We start from the raw sequence: 21,188 nt of genomic DNA, 5'->3' as shown, positions 1-21,188 counted from the left end.
TCTAAGAGAAGGAATTATACTGTTGCTGGACCTGTATCCCCTGCTTCATTGTATAAAACAATACGAATGAACAGGGCCTCCCTGATGGCGCAGTGGTAGCGTCGTCGCCTTGTAATGAAGGAAGGAGTCTTGATATGTACATATATCGATCTGCATGAATCGATTTAACGAAATTGTACCCTGGTGTGGGTGCAGACAATTTTTGTTATCGTGGATGATCAGAAATCCTTAGATATTAAGCCAAGCCAAAACGAAGTCGATAATGTACATTTTTGCAGATGTGTTTAATTAACATACTGATAGGTCTCCGAGAGGGGAATTTTTGCTCTCTTAAATGTTCAGTTCAATAAGACAGGGTTCCCACTGGCGTGGAGAACCTAGAACAATCCGGGAAAGTAAAATGTTTTTTTGTACTTATCAGGATTTGAGAATGAAGTAAATCTCACTTTTCCCCTTAACCAGCCTTTTAATATGTTTGTTGAATAAAGTTTAAAATTGATTCTCGAATAGTAAGTGCGGCTATTACCATGGGCGTTAAAATGACCGATTTTGTTGCGTCAAAATGAGATGATTGATTGAAATCGGAATTTTTTAATAGTGGCGTGCCCACGATTTTCCAGGGGAGCATATGGCCATATGTGTCACCCTATTTTAGTAGGAAGTCCTATATTTTGGCATGCTTTGTTTAGGAATAACGAGCCAAATGGCCTTATAACCTTCTCACTTTGACCCGCCACTGTTTACTAGGTGCACTACGTGCAAGAAAGGTTTCACACTTAGCAGTTCTTGCGCCCAAATTCATAAAGATGTGTGAGGAGGCTCCTCCGAAAGTATCTTCAGAAATGTACTGCTGGTTAGGAACACTCACAAATGAGTAAATAACGATATAGCGGAGTAGCACTGTTATATTTACACTAATTGTACAAAAATCAATCTCGTCAAGTGCGTTGTTGATTGAAAATATCACACTTTCTTTCACCTCCGCATCCTGAAGCTCGAATAGTGACGTGAAATTACTCCACAACCTTTGCGCCGACTCGCTCACAAGTGCGGTTTTTGTGTCGGTCAGGTCTCGTTCCCCATGAGTAGCTGTACAAATAAGCTCTTTCCAATCAAGACTAAGGCTAAAGTCAGCAGGTGAGTCATCGGGATAATTGTACTTTCTATTTTATAAATCAATGTTAGCTGTGTAGTTTCAAACGTTAGAACAAAGAAAAGTAGCTAAGCAGTCTCTTGAACTGTTGATTCATCTTTTGTTGATGAAAAACCTGGTGCCATGCGCAATTGGTAGAAAATTGAAACTTCATGATAGTTACAATGCTTTGCAAGTCTCATAATTCACTGTTTGCACAGTTGATACATCATTAAGCTTGTGTTATCTGAGACCTCAAAGCAACCATGCTCTAGCATTAGAAAAATATTAAAGATATCATGCCAATTTTTCATCTTTGTAAGAATCAGAATTTCAAATGGCGAAAAATGACGCATTTTTCTACTTATCAACTAATAACTTCGAACACTGGTCTGGTGGATTTGAAAACTAGCGGACTGCCACTAGCTTTATGCTAATTTTTTACACAAATCATTTTTGGAAAACAAAAGTTTACTGAAATTTTATTGTATTGTACTGTATTGAAGTCTTTTCTACCCACATACGCCAGTTGGACCTATAGTTTTATGTGGAATCTGAACCACGGCACTGCCCTTTCCCTCCGAACAGATTCTCCGAGTGCCAAAAAAGAGTGCGAATGGCGTTTAACATTCTTTGGCAATAGTCCTTACTATAACAGTGTATATGTTATAAGCCAACTGTGGTTGTGGAGAACATTCTGTTTAGTGAACGTATTTCACTAGTTCCGACCCAAATAAATTTCAAATTTTGTGTGTTCGATTTTTCTGAACCTAAATTGCCGAATTTAACTCCTTCCAGAATTTTGGGGGCAAGTAATTAGAATCTAATCCAGATTAATAAAATGTAATGGACACACACATACGTATCCAGTTTTTGGGACTCCAGAAAATAAAGAACAAAAATCAGCAAAGATATACAAATTTTTGAGTGAAGATAGATAGTGATAAAAGTCTCTAGGTTTTTGGCCTGTGTATAGGACCGGTGGCAACCCACCATCGTGAGGAAATTGGGGAGCTACGAGTGAGTAGCGAAACCGGTCTGGAAAATTTCCTGTAACAGCTGAGGGTTCGACATGCTGACCCCACGTCACCCCATTACCGGTTGAAGGTAGGATTGTGGGAGGGAGACTGTCAGTCGGGAGATACGCCAAGCCCCTTCCAGGGCTATAGAGCCGCGGGTTATATATTATATTGTAGACATATTCTTAATGTCATTTATAATATTATCAAGATTAAGTTATTTTTCACCTCCCTCTGCAGCTCCCCCCGTTCAAAACCAAATTTCAATATTTATGCTCCAGAGCTGATAAGTGATTCCCCAAAATGCTATTTAATAATCAAAGAATACCAAGACTAGTATACACGGGAAACATTCCTGTACGTTTCTACCGTTTTTTTTGGACCACGCAAGCAATACACATAAATAGTCTGAAGTAATATTTTAAAAGATGCCCCTCTTTGGCACCGACATCTTTGGATAGAATGGTGTGTCGAAATCCTCCAAAATTTCGCATTTCAATGTTTTAACAACCGGACCCTGTGACCGACTGGTTAGCACATCGCGCTGCGACGCCAAGGGTCCCGGGTTCGAATCCCGCTCGGGCTTGGTTGTTTGTGAATGTCCATTCATCAATTTCATCACTCATCCCCAAATTAGCCAAGAAGCACAAAACGCGAAGTAAAATAAACAATCATTTAATCAATGTTTTAACAGTGTAAAGAAAAACTGATTCGAGGTTTTGGAGATTCGAATCCGAGTTAAGAAATTATTTGTGGTTTTTATTTCATGAATGTCCTTAAGTATTCATGTACTCCCATAGACACGATGAAGCTAGAAAACAGAATTGATTGACCAAATAAATGTACAGACCATTTTCCAGTAGTCTGAAAATATCAAAATCCATGTACAGTAGTGGAAATTTAACGACCCCGTTGACCATTACAATCGAGCGACCGCAGAGTGGATCGGGGGGGGGGGGATAAGGATTAATTGCCTCCTTATTCCTCCCTTTTCTTTTTTAAATGTTAGTATCGCTTTGTTCGTGAAATCTTGCCGCCAGCATTTTTTCTACGTTTTCTCTCCCGTTTTCTTCTTTATTCTCGTTCTGTCTCGATTCTTGCTTCTCACGTTTCTTTCTCTCTGACATCATTATGATTCCTATCGTTCATTACCGTTTCGTATACATTTATTTCAAAACAATTCTTTCTTCTGATGACATATAAAGATGACGTTAGTTGATCCCACTTAAGGCGATTACTTCGATTTTTACCCTCTTGGATTTTTTTTTATTGGCGACCATGTCCGTGTATCTGCGTTTAAAATACTATAAGATAACAAGCACATTTTCCCCGACATGTTTACAAGAATCAGTGTGTGTATAATTGGCGATATGATAGATTCAGTAAGCTCTCATACTGTTTTTGACCGTCGAACTTTGCTACAACTCGTAGTATCCACTATTATTAAGTCTTTGATCTGAATTTTTTTTCCATTTCCTGAAATACACTGTAAGTGTTGGTTGGACTCTAATTAAACCGTTGTCTAACCGGGAAAGGCTTGTACTTTCCCCTCTACCTTGTGGGGGAAGTCTGTTCAAAAATACACTATTGTAAATTTTCAAATAAAACTCCAAGCCTATTCACTCGAGGTATTTCCAAGATTTCACCCCTCGAACGCCTCATGGGGAAACCCGGTGGTAATTATAAACTCATCCTACATATCCATGCGCTGGCGAATTGTGATTTTACGATCTTTATTTAAGTCGTGTGAACCGAAGCAGTACTTCCAGATAAAGCATATAATCCATTAAACTTGTCATGAAGACCTCATGTGTGACAGTGTGTCATGCCTCAAGATTCTGCTGACCACCGTCTGTACACATTCGCAAAGTTTCTTTCTTGCCCATGTTGCTTGCCTGTATAGACAGTGGAAATGTAATATTGTTTTGAAATGATTAACGATGTGCATTACGTTCTAATGTCTCCTTTTTTAGGAATGGGAGGAGGTAGAAACACGTGAGCTTAAAGGTTATTGAAGGTGGTTGACATCATCCGGCTCATAGAAGGCTTGTGGCGCCGGCATACGTTGTAATTTGGATGCCAAAGATAGTAATATTCACGTTTCAGGAACAGCGTGTTATCAGTTTTCTCCACTTGCACGGGATGACTCCCATCGACATTCGTTACTCGAGTGAAATACGTAGAGAAGTAATCGTGGACATGAGAGAAAGGCTTACAAAGTTGGAAGACGGAGAAGAATAAACAGAAGGACGCACAAACCGGTCCGACAATATGTGTACAAATTGAAGAATGGGTATGAAGGGCCGCCTATCGACTGTGGAGGATATCGAATCGAAAGTCTACATTTCTCTTGTACAGGGTAGGTTGAATTGTATATTTTGCAAACATGCTGTATGAAGAAACAAACTACCGGAGTACTAATTGAGGTGAGTGTACAACGTCCTGTGTGGAGACTTGAAAGTGCGGAGTTTTCTCCAGATGAGTGCCGCGACAACATACGAGGGTCACTATTTATATTTTGAGCCTAACAACGAAAAAACAGGAATTTGGCATTAAAAACTGCTTTATTGTTTTTCGAAGTATTCTCCTTTATGGTCAATACACTTTTGCATTCGTTCGAACCATTTGTCAAAGCAGTTTTTCCAATCTTCTTGAGACACCTCCATAATATGGTTTTTGAACGCATCAACGGCGTCTTCCGCCGACGAAAATCGTTGTCCACGTAATTTATTCTTGACATTCGGGAACAAGAAGAAGTCATTGGGTGCCAAATCAGGACTGTACAGCGGATGACCCATCAATTCGATTTTTTGACTGTTCATAAAGTCGGTTGTTAGACGAGATGTATGATAGCTGGCATTGTCTTGATGAAGAATGATCCGACGGCGTTTGTTTGTTTTCCGTATTTGACCGAAGACCTCTGGCAAACAAATTGTTGTGTACCATTCAGAGTTGACCGTTCTACGTTCCTCTAAAGGCACAGTTGTCACATGACCAGTTTTCCCGAAAAAACAGGCGACCATTTGTTTCGATGTGCTTCGAGCGCGAACAACTTTTGTTGGATTGGGTTCATCTTGAAACACCCATACAGTCAGTCGACTGCTGTTTACGTTCCGGCTCATATGCATATATCCATGATTCGTCACCTGTTACAATCTTATATACGTCTTTTGAAGCACCACGATTGTATTTATTGAGCATTAGTTTGCACCAATTGACGCGAGCGTCTTTTTGATTTTTTGTCAAATTGTGTGGGATCCAACGAGAACATACCTTTCTCACAGCTAAATGATCATGTAATATTTTATATATGCTGGTGGAACTAATGCCTATGGTTGCCTCAATCTCACAGTATGTCACATGACGATCTTGCAGTATTAGGTTTTGCACGCATCAATGTTTTCTTGAATAACAACTGATTTTGGACGACCTTCGCGAATCTCGTCGGTGAGCGAATGGCGGCCACGATTAAATTCGTTATACCAGCGTTTCACAGTGGCAAAGGATGGGGCTTCATCGCCAAATGTGGAAGTAAGTTGATCGATGCACTCTTGTCTTGATAATCCACGTCGAAAATCGTAAAAAATCATCGCACGAAAATGTTCACGAGTTAATTCCATTTTATTGTTGCGCAATCTCCAAGGCAACATAAGCAACATAAATCAAGCTATTGACAAAACATTTGAAGTACGTTATGGTCAATAATGCCAGACGATTCCGTGCAAACGTCAAATCGCGCCTAACTTCCATCAGTGTTGCCAAAGCTAAAAATATAAATAGTGACCCTCGTAAATATTACCAAATAATCTATAGGACAACTCGTATAGAGGGTTACATACAGCTATACTATGAAAGGATTTCGATAAGAATCCCTGTTTTATTGCATTTAAGTAAAAGTTCGTGCCTATAAATTATTTCCTTATTCTAAATTACGTCCAACACAACATAAAATTGCCCATATACTTTTGTGCTAAATATAGTGCATAATTTATATTTTCACACACACACACATGCACCCCCTCCTCATACACACAGTGCTTATTTTCTGGTGGTGCGCAACGGTACACCGTAACGACACCTTTTTATAGTGAGAATAAAAGTAACAATATTTTATTTTAATGAAAGAATATGTGTTTGTATGTAACTACATTGATGTACCATCATTTATTAACATCCCCAATATTTTTTGTACTTCTTAGGATGAACATAATAACAAACCAACTTAAGAAAGTACCGGTCTTCGCAGAAAAAAACACTGTCTGGTGGTTTACAGAAGAAAATTCTTTTTACGGCATTAACCTCGATGTTCAAAGAAAGCAGTAATGATATCGGAAATGAGAATAAGGGAATTATGAGCCAGACACTACACACACTCTTTTGCATGTTCATTGTTTGAAGGTACCGAAAGTTTCCATCCTTCCAGCTAGAAGAACCGAGCAATTTGTAATTGATATGCATCGTGTGCTGCGTGTGCCAGTTTGGAATGCCATGTACGTGCGCGTTCGAAGTAGTAATATGAAGTTGAGAGTGAAGCATGCTTTGTCTACTTTATAAGGACGACGCACCCTGGGAAAGAGTGTAGAATGTTTGATCACTTCCTTCTTAACAATGGCGAATGCTAAAGAGAGCAGTGCCTATTGCGATGATGTGTTGAACAACATCTAAATGGATTAATTCCAGCTATTCTCTGTTCCTGTTTGTTGTTCGAATGGCAACTGTGCAGGAATCTTGCGCGTATGCATATAGTGCATGTGATAAAGCTATATCGCTCTAATTAGCTGCTGTATTAAAATTGCTGAAACTTATAGTTCAGCTACAGCTACCAACATTTTTAAGTAACGCCAGAAGTAATGCACAGGGGAAATGAACTATTTCTCAGAACTCGCATGGTTCTGTTTACATTATCTTCGTTCTTGCAGTGGATGGAAAATAGTGCTCTTGTTAAATTCAACCCCTTTTCCGTCCCCTTTTTTTAATATAATACAGGGGTGACCCGAAAATGAGATTCGCGCACTAAGTCGAGGAAAATCTCTACAAAATGGTGAGGAGTAAAAGTTGGTAATTTCATTTTTAAGCTTTCTGAATAGCTTTTGCCACGAGGGAATCATTCTTGAGTGAACTTGTGATAAATATTAAATCAAAGGATAACGAGAGATCAGCGTTCTTCAAACTACGGCCCACCATGCAGCCCGCGTACTCGTACTTGTGAAAAGTCTGTTTTTATTTCGGGCATTATCTTTAATGTAAGTGAAATGCAATATGGCTCGCTACCAATCGCTTAAGAAGTCGTGCATAAAAATAATTTCGAGCACCCCTTGGCCTTTTAGATATCAATGTACTTTTAAATAAGAGTTATTTGTGTACTACTTTGTTGCATGAAATAATTCATCTTTTCTGTGTGGTTATTCATATTCACAACTGAGTGAAGATATTCACATGATTTTTATTAATTTATTACATTTTAGGTATTTGGCTTTCTTGCTCATAAATTTTATGAAACCAGATGGTTTGGATTAGCTGCTCTTCTGAAAGGTTTTCGATATCTTTTTTACGTAACTGTAGTCCGGATTTCAAGACGCTAAAAATGAGAAAGGTATATGATAGGCCTTCACTTTTAATATTGTAAATATTGAACTCAAACCAAGGAATCATAAGTCTGGTACAAAATTTTATGATCTCCTAACATTAATGGCTGTAACGTAAAGAAGATTGAGTAGTTTTTGCCCAAACAGAACAAACAGTATTATGACCCTGTTTTCTGGCTTTCGAGTCCGGAATCTGCTACTATTGCTTTCAAGTAGTTCCCACCAGGATCCAACTCGGAACCGCTCACACCAAAGGCAAGAACGCTAACTATCAGGCTACGTCGGAGCTCATTTATTCATTTTCAGTGCAGAAAATAAATAAATAAAAAAAAGTTATATTCTCAAATAGTAAAGTTACATGAACAATTGCTCCCAGCCAATCTGCAATCTTGGACTCTTTTTTATATATTATATATAGCGTGTTTCAAAAAGAATATACGTATTTCGCATGCATATATTTATTAAACTTTAAGACATACGAAGATGAAACTTGACACACATACTTACGAACCTCTCAATTTCAGATTACAGATGTTCAATATGTCCTCCAGCAGTGACACGAACAATCACACATCGATACTCAAATTCCTCCCATACTCGGGCAAGCATGTCCTTCGTCACTGATGTTACGGCAGTACGGATCCGGTTCTTCAACTCTTCCAGGTTCTGTGGGAGTGGTGGTACATAAACATTGTCTTTAATGAAACCCCACAGGAAGAAGTCACAGGGTGTCAAATCCGGTGACCGTGGAGCCCAGCTGATACATGCTAAGTCGCCAGCTCCTTGACGACCAATCCAACGGTTGGGTGTCAAATCCGGTGACCGTGGAGCCAAGCTGATACATGCTAAGTCGCCAGCTCCTTGACGACCAATCCAACGGTTCGGTAGAGTTTCATTCAGATAATCACGCACTTTGGCGACTCCAGTGACGGGGTGCCCCGTCTTGTTGAAAAATGAAGTTGTCTTCGTGCAGCCTCGGAAACAACCAGTTTTGTAACATAGAGAGATACTGCTGACCGTTAACCGTGTTTCCATCAAAGAAGAATGGGCCGTAAACAGATGATCGGGATATCGCGCAAAACACATTCACTTTGGGCGAATCTCGTACATGTTCAATGAATGCATGAGGGTTCTGTAGGCCCCAAATGCGAACATTATGTTTGTTTACCTGACCACTGACATGAAACGCAGCTTCATCACTAAACACGATGCGTTGTGCGAAAGTGTTGTCATTGTCAATAGCATCAAGAATCTCGTTACAAAATGCCACACGTTTGAGTTTGTCATCAGGACGCAGAGCTTGTAACAGCTGTACCTTGTACGGCTTCATAACCAGCCGACGTCTCAAAACACGCCAAATTGTTGTTGTAGGAAGTTGTAACTCCCGACTGGCACGACGAGTTGATTTTGAAGGGCTACGTTGGAAAGCAGTTTGAATTCGTGCAACATTTTCTTCAGGAACACGAGGGCGGCCAGGACTCTTTCCTTTACATACACATCCTGTATCTACAAACTGTCGATGCTATCTGCGAATGTTCCACCCATTCGGAGGATCAATTTGGTACCTCAACCTGAAACGTCTTTGCACTGTAATCACGGAATTGCACTTCGCAAACTCGAGAACACAAAATGATTTCTGCTGCGGAGTAGCCATTTCAAACAACTGACGGTTACCAAGCAAAACAGAACACAACTGACATCTAGCGGCTATTATATAAACTAGACTATGTATTCGTTTCTCTAATAGCCGAGCCGGGGCGCAGCGATCGATAGTTTGGACAAAATAATACTTTGTAATACGTATATTCTTTTTGAAACACGGTGTATACAGTAGACTTTTTTTATATGCAATAGACTCGCGATTAACCGAGGCTCCGGGTTAACCGAGGGAGTGGTTGGAAAACATCGCGCTTCGTAACGCACCCCCCTGTTTGTTTATGGAGTCAAGTCACAGTCCGCGCTGCACGTGTTCGTTACATTGTCGGTGTATCCAATTGTTACGGTGGTGTTTAAGTCTGTGTAGGCCTATTCTAAGCTGAAAAAGTAATCTTCTCATTTATGTTGTCCTAGTAATAAATAATTACTATACAGTTTTAAATGTTGTTTCGTCATTTGCGACCTATTAGCACATTATCTCCGTATTATCCGAGTTAAGAACAGCCAGATAGACACTCTCGGGGCGCGGGAGCATAATTTCTTTCTGATACAAAACAAAATGAAGATGGGCAACTGTTCTCTCCTCTTAGGCTTATTGAAGTTCTGGTCGTCTGCTCCCTTAATCTGACTGTGGGAAAAACTTTAAAAAAATCACCCTTTTTACAGTTGGAACATTATTTTGTCCTCTTTTTAGCTATCTCGGGCACTAAAAGTTGAAATGGGCAATTTTAGACACAGTGGAATTTATATATAGTCATGGTTTTCGACACAGTGGAATTTACATATAGTCATGGTTGTACCCCGAAACGAACTTCTGTACTGATAACATAGCATAACACAATTCTTAGATGAGTTTATTTAAAAATGATTATGTTGAGATGTCAGTCTGGAGATACATATTTCAACAGTCCATCGAGGCCCAAGATATATGGCAAGCAACTTTTCATCGAGTGGCGCAAGACCCATCGTTGCTGTTCCTTAACTGGCATTGTAGATCGACAGTTGCACATACAGCGCCTTGAATAACATAGTGTGGAAAACGACCCAAGAAACTGGTTCCCCGAGACGATGACAAGTAGATGGCAGTGCGATCGACCCAGGTGCTAATTTTCTTATGAAAGTAATGCGGCTTAGTTAGTTTTTGGAATATATTGTGTAGTATTGTTTCTCTAGAAAGACGGTAAGTGAATTGATGGAAACAGTTATATTTGTGAAGTGATTTGCAGTCACGAAATGGCATTAATTTGGAAAGAAAAGTAAAATAAAATTAATGAATAAATAGCATGCGTAACACAAGAAGAAACATCTCAATGTGATTCCGGACGTCAGGTCTTGGACTGTGTATTAGAGTTTATTTTTCTATGTTATTAGAATATAAATAGTATCCTGAGAGATATTTCATACCGAGGCGACAAACCACAAGTGTTGCTTGGAAGCGAGCAGTCGGAAATCAATGCAGCCTTTCGAACCGTAGGGACAAAAGCTCTTGACTGCACCGTTTCCTCAAGGAGATTTTACACCAAAACGACACGCGACAAACGATACGAGGATTTCACACCAAAGCGACACGGGTCATTCGGTCCAAGGCAACTTTCATACCGAAGTGACACATGTTATTTGGAAACGAGCCAATCAAGAGCAACGTTTCACATCGTAGCGACATGACGGGAAGCACAGGCCAGCGTTCGGTTGGTGAAATCCTCAAGCGATAAGTGGCGCGTGTCGCTTGTCGCTTTGGTGCGCAATCTCACTAAAGCAAGACACTCATTGCATCGCGTATGCGCGAACAACAAACCACGGCAACATGTTGCAAGCTATTGAGGAAATAGCCCAGTTTGAGCGACGCAGAAGCGACAACGCGACACGTATGGCTTATCGCGTCGCCTAGATCTGTTGTTGTAATGTGCGGTTTATCGTGTCGCCTATCTGTTGTTGGCAAGCAACGCTTGCTAATAGACTGAAGGCACCATGTCGCTTGTCACTTAGTTGGGAACTCCCCCTGTAGCGCGTCGCTTCGGTCTCAGCACCCTTCCTTTAAGGAGCTTTCCGACCGAAGTAACAAGTAGCACGCGAATACGCCATATAAACGTGTCGTTTGCTGTTTGGACCCTCATGTGCAATGAATGCTATTTTACAGTCTGGAAGTGTGTGTCACTAGTGTGACAGTGTGAACATCCCGTGTCGCTTGTCCCATTGGTTTGAAAGTTGCCTTACACTCATGTCGATGGCACTAAGAAAGTTTTGTGGGGTTCCCCTTGTCGTTTCATGCAATCATCATTATCATCATCGCCGCGATTAGTTTAAAGCGGAAGAAAAGAGACAGTAAATATCAAAAATACAAATGCTTCAGTGTGTATATCTTTAAAAGAAATGATGATGATGATAATAATAATGAACCTAATTCATACACAAAAATTTAGTTTCCAAGAACATTCCACGCGTATTTTTTCTCCCGTATTATTAACGAAAGTATGACGATAACAGGACGTGGTCGACTGTCTAGAATGTTCGTTAATATCTTCGCGACCACTGTACCAAATATCATAGCAATTATCACATTCATAGAAATGCTTCATGTAAAAGAATCAGACGTTGCAGCGAAAACTCCATTTACTTCCATTATAAGCAGTCGAACACCAAGCACCGGGGTCAACACCAGCGCCTCTAGCGGATCATTTTCGAGTGGAACCAGCCAGAGAGCGCAGAACCATGCCGTTTTCTACACTACGTTATTCTAGGCGCTGTAGTTGCACACACAAAAAAAAAATGTATTAGATGCTCGAGGAATGTGATGTGGGCTAAGTAAATCTTACAAATGTACTCTAAGTCTTCCGTAAAGTGATACATTGAGATAGTTACGAAATTGATATTCGTATCGGCACGAATTTTCCTCACCATTTCTCGAGGCTTTGTTTCCACGGGGTTGATTACCACCGAGACGCTCTAAATCGCAGTCTGGCTCCTCCCCTTTTGACACCGGAACCTCTGTCTTGCAATGTTGCAACATTCATCTATGAAGGAAGTAGAGGGTGACGTGACTGCACAGGGGGCGGAGATTCTGTGGATGCATACGTGCAACGGTCGAATTACAGACAAATCGTACCTTGCGAACTGCTAGCATGGATTAATGAATTTTATTTCATGAATAGAGAAAGTCAGTGTATGCCTACTTCGCGATGTATTAAAAGTCCCTTCTACGTATTGAATGGTAGTTACAGTAAAATGTAACTATTATGCAACTGTAAAAAAGAGGGCTAGCATAAATAGTAAGGCAAGATTTCGGTACAATTTGGTTCAGAAGACTCGATTTCAGCCATTCCGCCCCTAGGGATGGTGTCGAGACGTGATGGGACTTCGCTGAGTCTCGGTCTCTTCTGAGGTAATCAATGAATTTCGGTTACTATTTTGGCCCACTCTGTATGAACAATACATATGCAGGTTATTACTGCATGTTCACATCGTATAAAGCTCATTAAGACCAACAACTTTTCTCCATAAAGTTTTTATTTTGAACGCTACGAACCCTCGAAAAACGAAGCTTTATCTTGAATATGTGGAACCCCACAGCACAGACCGACAATTTCCATTAGTTTGATTTTGTAATTACTACGAATAAAATGTATCTTGTGTATAAATGTTCAGGTACATATCCGCTTGATATGTCTCTCATAGTAAATTTGACCTCGTCTCAATTTTACAAGACAGTCTCGGTACCGTTCCTAACATATCCCTTTGTTCATAGACATACATTATTTCGGGTTAGTGCTAGGACCTATAGAAGTTACATTCTTGCACTTGTATTTTCCTCGCTTTTTCAACATCGAGCTAACCGCAACCATAAGAATGATTTTATCAATCAGAGATGAAACATCCACACTACAGGGGTAGAAAATGGTCGGTAAAGTCAATATTTCTTTGTGCATGTTTTTGTTTTCATGCCTGTAGTTTGTGATATTTTGTTCTCGTTAATGTATTTGGGGGGTTGCACATGAGGGCTTCTCTGTGAAAACCAAACATTTATTAAGAAGCTGTTGAAGAGAATAGCATTATTTTCTTCAAAAACAAAGCACAAAAACGACACGATAAAACGACGCTAAAACTGGTCCTCAGTTGTCGACCCGCCGTAATTTGTGATTGCAGATAATCTGTAACATTATGGGAGTCAACATGGTACAACTTGTGTTAGAAGGAATGGCGATAAGAATGGAAGAAGATAATGAGAAAAATGCATGCGGAAGTATTGAAAATGAAAGATTTTAATAATCTTTTTGTCACAAAGAACAAAAAATTAGGACAGGTTTTGCTTACATTAATTATATTTTGGTCTCGTAAATTATTTTTGAAGCAATAATTTCACATTAAAATATATTTGAATCTTCATAAAGATGCATTAGTCTGTGTTCAATAAAAATATGTGCGAAGGTTGGCTATGGGGATGTGGAGGCCTGATAATACATTTTAAAAGGAAATCCTAGTGATTCTTTTAAAAATGCTAATTTTTGCTTGACTGTAATTTAATTGGTCAGGGTTTTTTCCTCCTTGTCTGTTAAGCCCGTAATTTTGACTCTTTGACTAGTTTCCACTCCTGATAACATGATGCTGACCGACATTTATACTTGCATGTTAAACACACAGACTGCAATGGGTCGTCTTGCAGAAGCGTAAGTTCGCATTGCATTTAATACAACTGTCTCATCCGTAATTGGTGCGTATAAAGTGTGCATTGTTTTGTAGCAGATTTTTATTTTTATAAAACGTGCTTGGTAATTACAACTGCGCAGTGTTGGATATTATTTTTTAGGCAATTAGAGTCAGCGTATGCCCCAACCTTTCCTTCAACACCTGTATCTCAGGAAAGATCTTGCAAGTAGTAATTGCAGTTTCCGCAGGTAGTTAAAGCGATGATAAACGAGTGTGATTCATCTTTTCCCATCTTTATCTCGCAGCACGGTGTCTTCTCTTTCGTGTTCACAGGCATCCCGAACTGTCAACGCGTGTTCATCTAGTTATTTCCTTCTGATACCCAATCATTACATGATATTGATTGCCGTCTGGTACCTCCTATCTAAACCTTCGACGGCGGCGATGGTGAGGTATGATGTCTCAATTGGCACATACTACATTGTGGAGATGAATGTCGACTGTCATTTGTTCGACGTAATTGGCGGATTGGTTTATTCACAGTAACGTCTCAACTAGATGTGCATGATATGAATTTATCATGGAAATATGAGGATGTGCACATACACGCGTCCATGTTTATGCATCCTTTTACGAACATAATGCGTTAGTGTTGAATTACCAGACGTTGCCTTTATTATGAAGGTTTATGTGGCGCATTTTATTTATTTATTTATTTTGACTCATTTGAACGAAAAGTCTACATCCCAAACAGGGAAGTGCGAAAACGGTTTTCAACAATACTCGATCATGAAATTATTGGTGATGGTCAATATCGTCGTTGGAATAGCCATAAGACGTATCTAAAAAATCGACGTTTTTTTACATGCTCCTTTTTGTTATCCAACGGCTTTATATGTGCGTGTGTGTATCACTGTAAATCAAAGTGTGTGTGCATGTGTGTTTGTGCACTGATATATCCGTCGTCCATGGTTTTTATAGCGATCGGTAAAGCTCGTGCATTCCTCTAATCGACAAGCATAACTCAAAATCTCATTTTTGAGGTACGTTTTTTGGTTATTCCAAGGTTTATTATACGGGGCTTTTCTAAACGTTTGGCGATATTTTGTGTTTTGTTTTTCTAAGAAGTAAGTATAATAATGTATAATTTAATGTGTATGGTTGAGTGGAAGAAAAGGCTTTGTACGGCCTTATCTCCGTCATTTAAAACATAGCGTTAATAAATAAATAAAACTATCCTTTCTTCTCCAATATATCCAAAACATGTTCACATCTTATTGTGTGATACCTCACAACCTGTAGTTTACGTTTACTCCAAGCAGGAGACAGTTTTCGCAATAAATCGGGTGGCAGTAAAAGGGAATGCTTGTGTTCTTGACTTTCACGAAACAAAGTCGGTTACAGTGGTTCGGCGACACTGAATTGTATCTCTTCACTCCCTTTCGGGAAAGAGGTTGTCTGTGTGAAGAGCAAAGCATACTTGCAGAGGTTCCCCCTCCAAGTTCAGTCGGACATATGAACTGTCAAACAACGGGCTGGCGTGTTTTAAGGATAGTCAAATGCACTCTTTCAACATTGAAATTTATGACCTAATTTTGCATGATGATATTCACCGATGACGCTACATTTCGCCTTCCAAAGTCAACATACAAAATATCCATAATGTGGATTAGAAAACCCATGCGAGAGTTTAACTTCAACAGGATTACCTTCCCAAAGTAAATGTTTTCTGCTTTGTCATGTATTCTTTTTGGAGAATACGGTTACTGGATAAACATGTCTTGATATGCTACCTAATGACTTTATGTCTCAGTTAATTGAAGACAGTGCTACTTATGTTATGCAGTCAGACAGGGTCCTGCCCATCATCTTTGTACAACTCTCCGCTGCGGTGCAACTGACGTGGAAACTGCAGACCTGAAGTTTTTTTCTGGCGGGCTCGTTCACCTCACCTCATACAATACCCCACCACCACACACACCTACCTTTCTGAGACAATGTGAAATATTCATTTTATCCCTCCTCGACAACCGTAATGTACATAGACCTCCTCGGTGGAGTGGTGAGTCACGAGCTGCGAAGTCAGAGGTCCCAGGTTCGAACCCTGGTCAAGCATCAATATAATTGTGCTTCTCTTATCATCAGTTTCCTGTATTCTTCATTCATTCGCGATTAATCCAACACTTTACTGGTACCATCCAGCCACACGATGCTAGTGACATACTCCGGCATATGTGGTAAGATTCATATCTGCAGGGTGCCAAGGTGGGGCAGGGTGGGGGTGTGTGAACTCTTTTAAGTGAGCATCAGTTTGTTGAGTTAACTACAAATAACACACTGAAAATATGGTGAATGTAGTACTGTCATCAGAAAATGCATTTTGTTTGTAAGCTAGTGATTTTTCTTAACCTTGCTAATTATTTAGAAATCTTCCTCCCCCCGCCCCACACACACACACAGACAAACAAACAACTTCCTTAATGTTAAAATTGAAATGCATTTTACAATGTTACAAGTTATATTAGTTGTAAGCCTTACTGGGGATAGTGAATTGAAAGAACACGACGCAAATCTGGCCTATCTCGAAAATTTTTGATAATTGCCGTTATCAAGGAGAATTCATTGTATCTTATCATGAACAATTCGATAATTATTAGGAAATCTGCTCCATCCCTGAAGATGAAAAGTTCCGAATTTATCGTTGTCATCGGAATTCCATCGTTAGCTATTGAAATCTCCAAGTGACGTTAAATTAGGCATAGTATCAGAAGAAACACTAATATCCCTGGCTTTTTAATTTGTAAAATAGCCAACCTCATTAAATTCAAAGAGCATTTGTGATAAGGTTTCATAATATTTGTTGAGCAACCTATCTCATTAAGTTACCGTAATCTGTGGCGGATACTACTGTAGCGATCGCTACATCCTTGATATGTAAAATTGGGTAATCGCACTCTTAATCCAAAAATTAACAATAAATTGGCATTTATAGAGGAGGTGGTGATTCCTCTTGACATCTAAAATTAAGCTACCACCCTTGCAGACAATGTCCAAAATGAACAAGAAATGGTTAGTTAACATAGAGTAAATACCGATCCTCCTTTGACGTCTTAACTTGTTCACTGCCCGGTCTCAAACTCTGAAAATAATCCTCAAGAGAGTTTTTCAAGGTACTTACCTTAATATTGAGGACGAAATATATGCTTAAACTTGCATAGAATGTTTACACCCTGAGTTCAGGAAGGCAAAAACTTGACAATGGCGACTTCAAAATCACAATATCACTTCACAGATTTAGAAGATAACTGCTGAAGAAAGGGGAAATAATGTTTTCTCCAACAAGGAATAACATTTTCACTGTTGAAAAGTGCAACTTATATAGGATATAGCACAACACCATATAAATAATAAACCAAATAAACCACAACAATATTCAACCCCCCCCCTGATGGCATAGTGGTAACGTCGTCGCCTTATAATCGAGGGGTCCCGGGTTAGATACCCCTGTGAAGGTACATAGTGGTTCGGATCCCAACTGCAGGTCCTGTCCCGATTAGCCTTTTTGTGCAGAAAGGGGACTGAAACCAAACTCAAGCAACAATATTCAAAATATGAAAACTGAGTGTTCCCATTAGGCATATCACGTTTACAGTGATGTGTGTCTGATCGTAAAATACGCGAGAGATTTGTTTCGAAAACGATGCGATATTTACAATTCGTAATTTAAAAACCATCATCATATCGTAACAACACTAGTGTTTTATTTCCTGTGCTGCTATGCACAGCAGTTCCGGGTTCGAACCCCGGCCTGGTCATGGATGTTTGTGAGTGTCCATTCATCAATTTCATAATCACTCATCCGCATCTTCGCAAATTAGCCAAATGTGGCACAAATGCGAAATAAAATAAAGCAAATCAATCAGTGCTATGCACAGCAGAGTTTATGTATTACAGCGTTACATATGTATGTTCAGTTCAAAATAAAGTGAGAATATCAATATGTTGCTAGGTTTAGAGACGTGGACTGTTTATATGAAACAATTATAGCAGAACTTTCAATAATTAAAAAACTCTTTCCCCACACTACTATCTCTACATGTTCGGGTCTGATAAAGAAGTAGCTACCAAAAATAAACAATCGTCTCAATTCTAATTAGTAGTCGAATGAACTTCATGTTGGTTTCTAAGGGCAGCTTTACTTCATCCTGTTGAGAAGGGAGTAAAATGAGAATTTTTTCCTGACTTTAGAACAAAGTAATGGGAGCTGTAGGTTTATCCTGAATCTATGACTGGGCTGAATACCATATATATGAAAGTGGCTTCGTAGTAGTAACGCTGCCGTCTAGTAATCAAAGGGTCGCGGATTCGATCCCCGTTGAAGGAACATTGATCAGTGGTTCAGATCCCACTTTAAACTGTAGTCGCAATCAGCCTATATGAGCATAAAGTTGAGTTGAAAACGGATATTGACAGTTTTTTTTCTGATGCGTCCATCTTCTAGGGAAAGTTCCTCTCCCACTTATCTTTCAATCTTCGGCAATTCTGCTGTTCCACCAAGGAACAGGACAACCGGAAGATGATAACCAGATCTCGCCTTCCACTGGAAAGCAGAGGAGCTGTTGCTTCAAGGTCTGCACTGAAGTGAATATCCGCAACAAAATATAAGACGCTTTCCATTGTGTGGTGCGGTGGGTTATGGGTTACATGTACTTGAACTTGTTGACGTGGAATCTATCTCAAAACTTTACCGTGCAATCGTTGAATGCGAAATGCCCCTTACATTTCATTGAAACCATATTTCTCGGCATTCTTTCGTTTCCAGATTCTTAATCTGCCCACCCTCTTATTTCCACACACTAATACCCACTACTATTCCTTTCTCAAGCGTGGTATTTGAAAATTTCCAGAGGGAATGGGAAATAACAATGACTTCACAGGCACACGCTTTTTGTGCCCGGGTACTTCAAAAGAAGTTTGATATTGTGTAACCGTGCTGTACAGGCATGTCAAACTCGCGGCCCTTGAAACAAACATGTAAAATAGTATCACTGACTACGAAAAACATATTTGTTTCATTTTATTGTAATAAAACACACAAGGATTATAATAAAAATATTTTTCTTACAATACACACACACCATGACACGTAATCATGTTCATTCAGTTCTCAGCATGGTGGTATGAGTGGGGGATGAGGACAATCCCCTTGTGGGTGCTAATTTATTTCACTTGCGGGGGGGGGGGGGCTTTCTATATAATTTATGTATGATACTGCAAGTTTAATTACTGGACTTCGTAGACGGAGGCGTCATTTGGCGACTACTGCATAATTAGTGGTCAGTAGCAGAAATCACATTTCCAAAACTAGTGTACGACAAACATACTGGTATATTTCCAAGTTGATACAAGGAATAAATACAATTAGAATTTATTTTAAATATTCCTTTTTTGTGTTGAAACCTGTTACAAAATAAGGTAAAAACTTTTTGTCAATAGAATCTACCAAAAGTTGCCGATATGTCGCACTTCAGTGCTTGACGTTGTAAGGTAAAAATTTGAGTCCACTTTATGATCAGATAGGCTAATCGGGACGGGATCTACGGTTGAAAGTGAGACCCGACTGTGTAAGGAAGACAGATCGGTGTGTCTTATGGAGCTAAATGTGCTGGAATCAAGCTTGTGGTGGCGTTCTTTGTAGTTGTCCTGTGGAGAATTGAACTAAGTATTAATTTACTTACAGTGAAACAGGTGATGTAATTAGCTAAAGAAATACAAATGAAATTACCCATGTCAAATCTGCAAAAAAAAAAAAAATATTTTAAAAAGATTAAAAAAATTCATGCTCCTGCATTTAGACGATCCAAGATAACTTAACAGTTTCCACCATGTTTATAAGAATCAGATATGCTCAGTCGCCAAAAATAACGACTCTAAATACCCAGTTATAGGCCCCAAGTCTCACTTCGCGAACTTGCGATAGCTAATTTTGTACACCCCGTTAAACGGGCTAGCGAACCAAATTTTCAGTGGCGCTTTATTAATTATGGCAAATGTACGTAAGAACTTTTTTTTTAATCCCTTTGACTTGTCAAGAGATTTATAGAACAAGAAGAAATTTTCACAAGCCCCGATGGTATGAAATTCTGGTCAATCAATGTAAGATTTAATGTTTTTAAAGAGGGATGACGAACTGGGCCGCATTGGGCTACTAACCAATAGGTCGGTGGAATTTGTTGATAAGGCACTTTGAGTAAAATACCGCGTTTTGCTATATAAAAAAAACCTGCAAGGTGGGGCTTAGTAGACAAAATATAGTCTGCATTGGAGTAAACTAAGCCCAGATAGAAATAGGAACATGGAACATACTCTTTTGCAAGCACAGGATCACAGCGATGCCTTTGGAACCGAAAAAGAACGAAGCATAAAGATTACTATTAGCTTTTTACTTTTATTATTATTATTAGTAGTAGTAGTAGTAGTACAAGTCCCACTAATCTGCTTACTGGCGACTTTCTTGTCTCAGAACTTGAAAGAATTCATGGAAAGTTCATTTACAGGGTGGCGCACGAAATGATCCACCATTTTGTTGTTGAATAAAAACTATATTATAAAGAATCCCTCAATGAAACATAAATGACACAAAGGTTACACTTTGGAAAACGTACTACTGAAATACATGCTCAATTTGGCCACCGTTTTGACTTTTAACCTCAGTCAAGCGAACACTAATATTTCCAATTACCCTACGGCACATGGGTTCCGTAATTTCACTCCAAGCCTGAACAATAAGTCTTTGCAGTTCCATTGAATGTTGAGGGTTTTTTCTGAAAATCTTGTCCTTCAAAACACCCCAAAGAAAATAATCACAGGGGTTGAGATCTGGGCTATATGCGGGCCAGGAAATCTGTTTAAAATTACACGAAGATTGAAAATGTCGTGCAAAAAATCCAGCACAATATTTGCTGTGTGTGGCCTTGCACCGTCTTGCATAAACCACTGCGTATTGAACAGTAAAGCTGTGGCAAGAAGCTGTGGAATAAAACTATTGCGGAGCATGGTCAAGTAACGTTCACTGTTTACTGTCTCCTCAAAGAAAAAAGGGTCCGATCAGACTCAGACCATGACTGGAGATAGCGGCCCAGACCGTAACCTTCG

At 39.4% G+C, this 21,188-nt stretch overlaps 1 protein-coding gene across 6 annotated transcripts in view; it reads left to right on the top strand.

Moving 5' to 3' along the window:
- The window catches only part of GckIII (Germinal centre kinase III), a 144,005-nt gene that overhangs the window by 70,701 nt on the left and 52,116 nt on the right, over positions 1 to 21,188 (top strand). The window lies entirely within an intron of this gene.

The sequence above is a fragment of the Lepisma saccharinum genome, chromosome 5, assembly GCF_977018435.1.
Source record: "Lepisma saccharinum chromosome 5, izLepSacc3.1, whole genome shotgun sequence".
Taxonomy (NCBI): Eukaryota; Metazoa; Arthropoda; class Insecta; order Zygentoma; family Lepismatidae; genus Lepisma; species Lepisma saccharinum.
The sequence above is the reverse complement of the archived record's forward strand: the minus strand, read 5'-3'. Positions and strand labels throughout refer to the sequence as shown.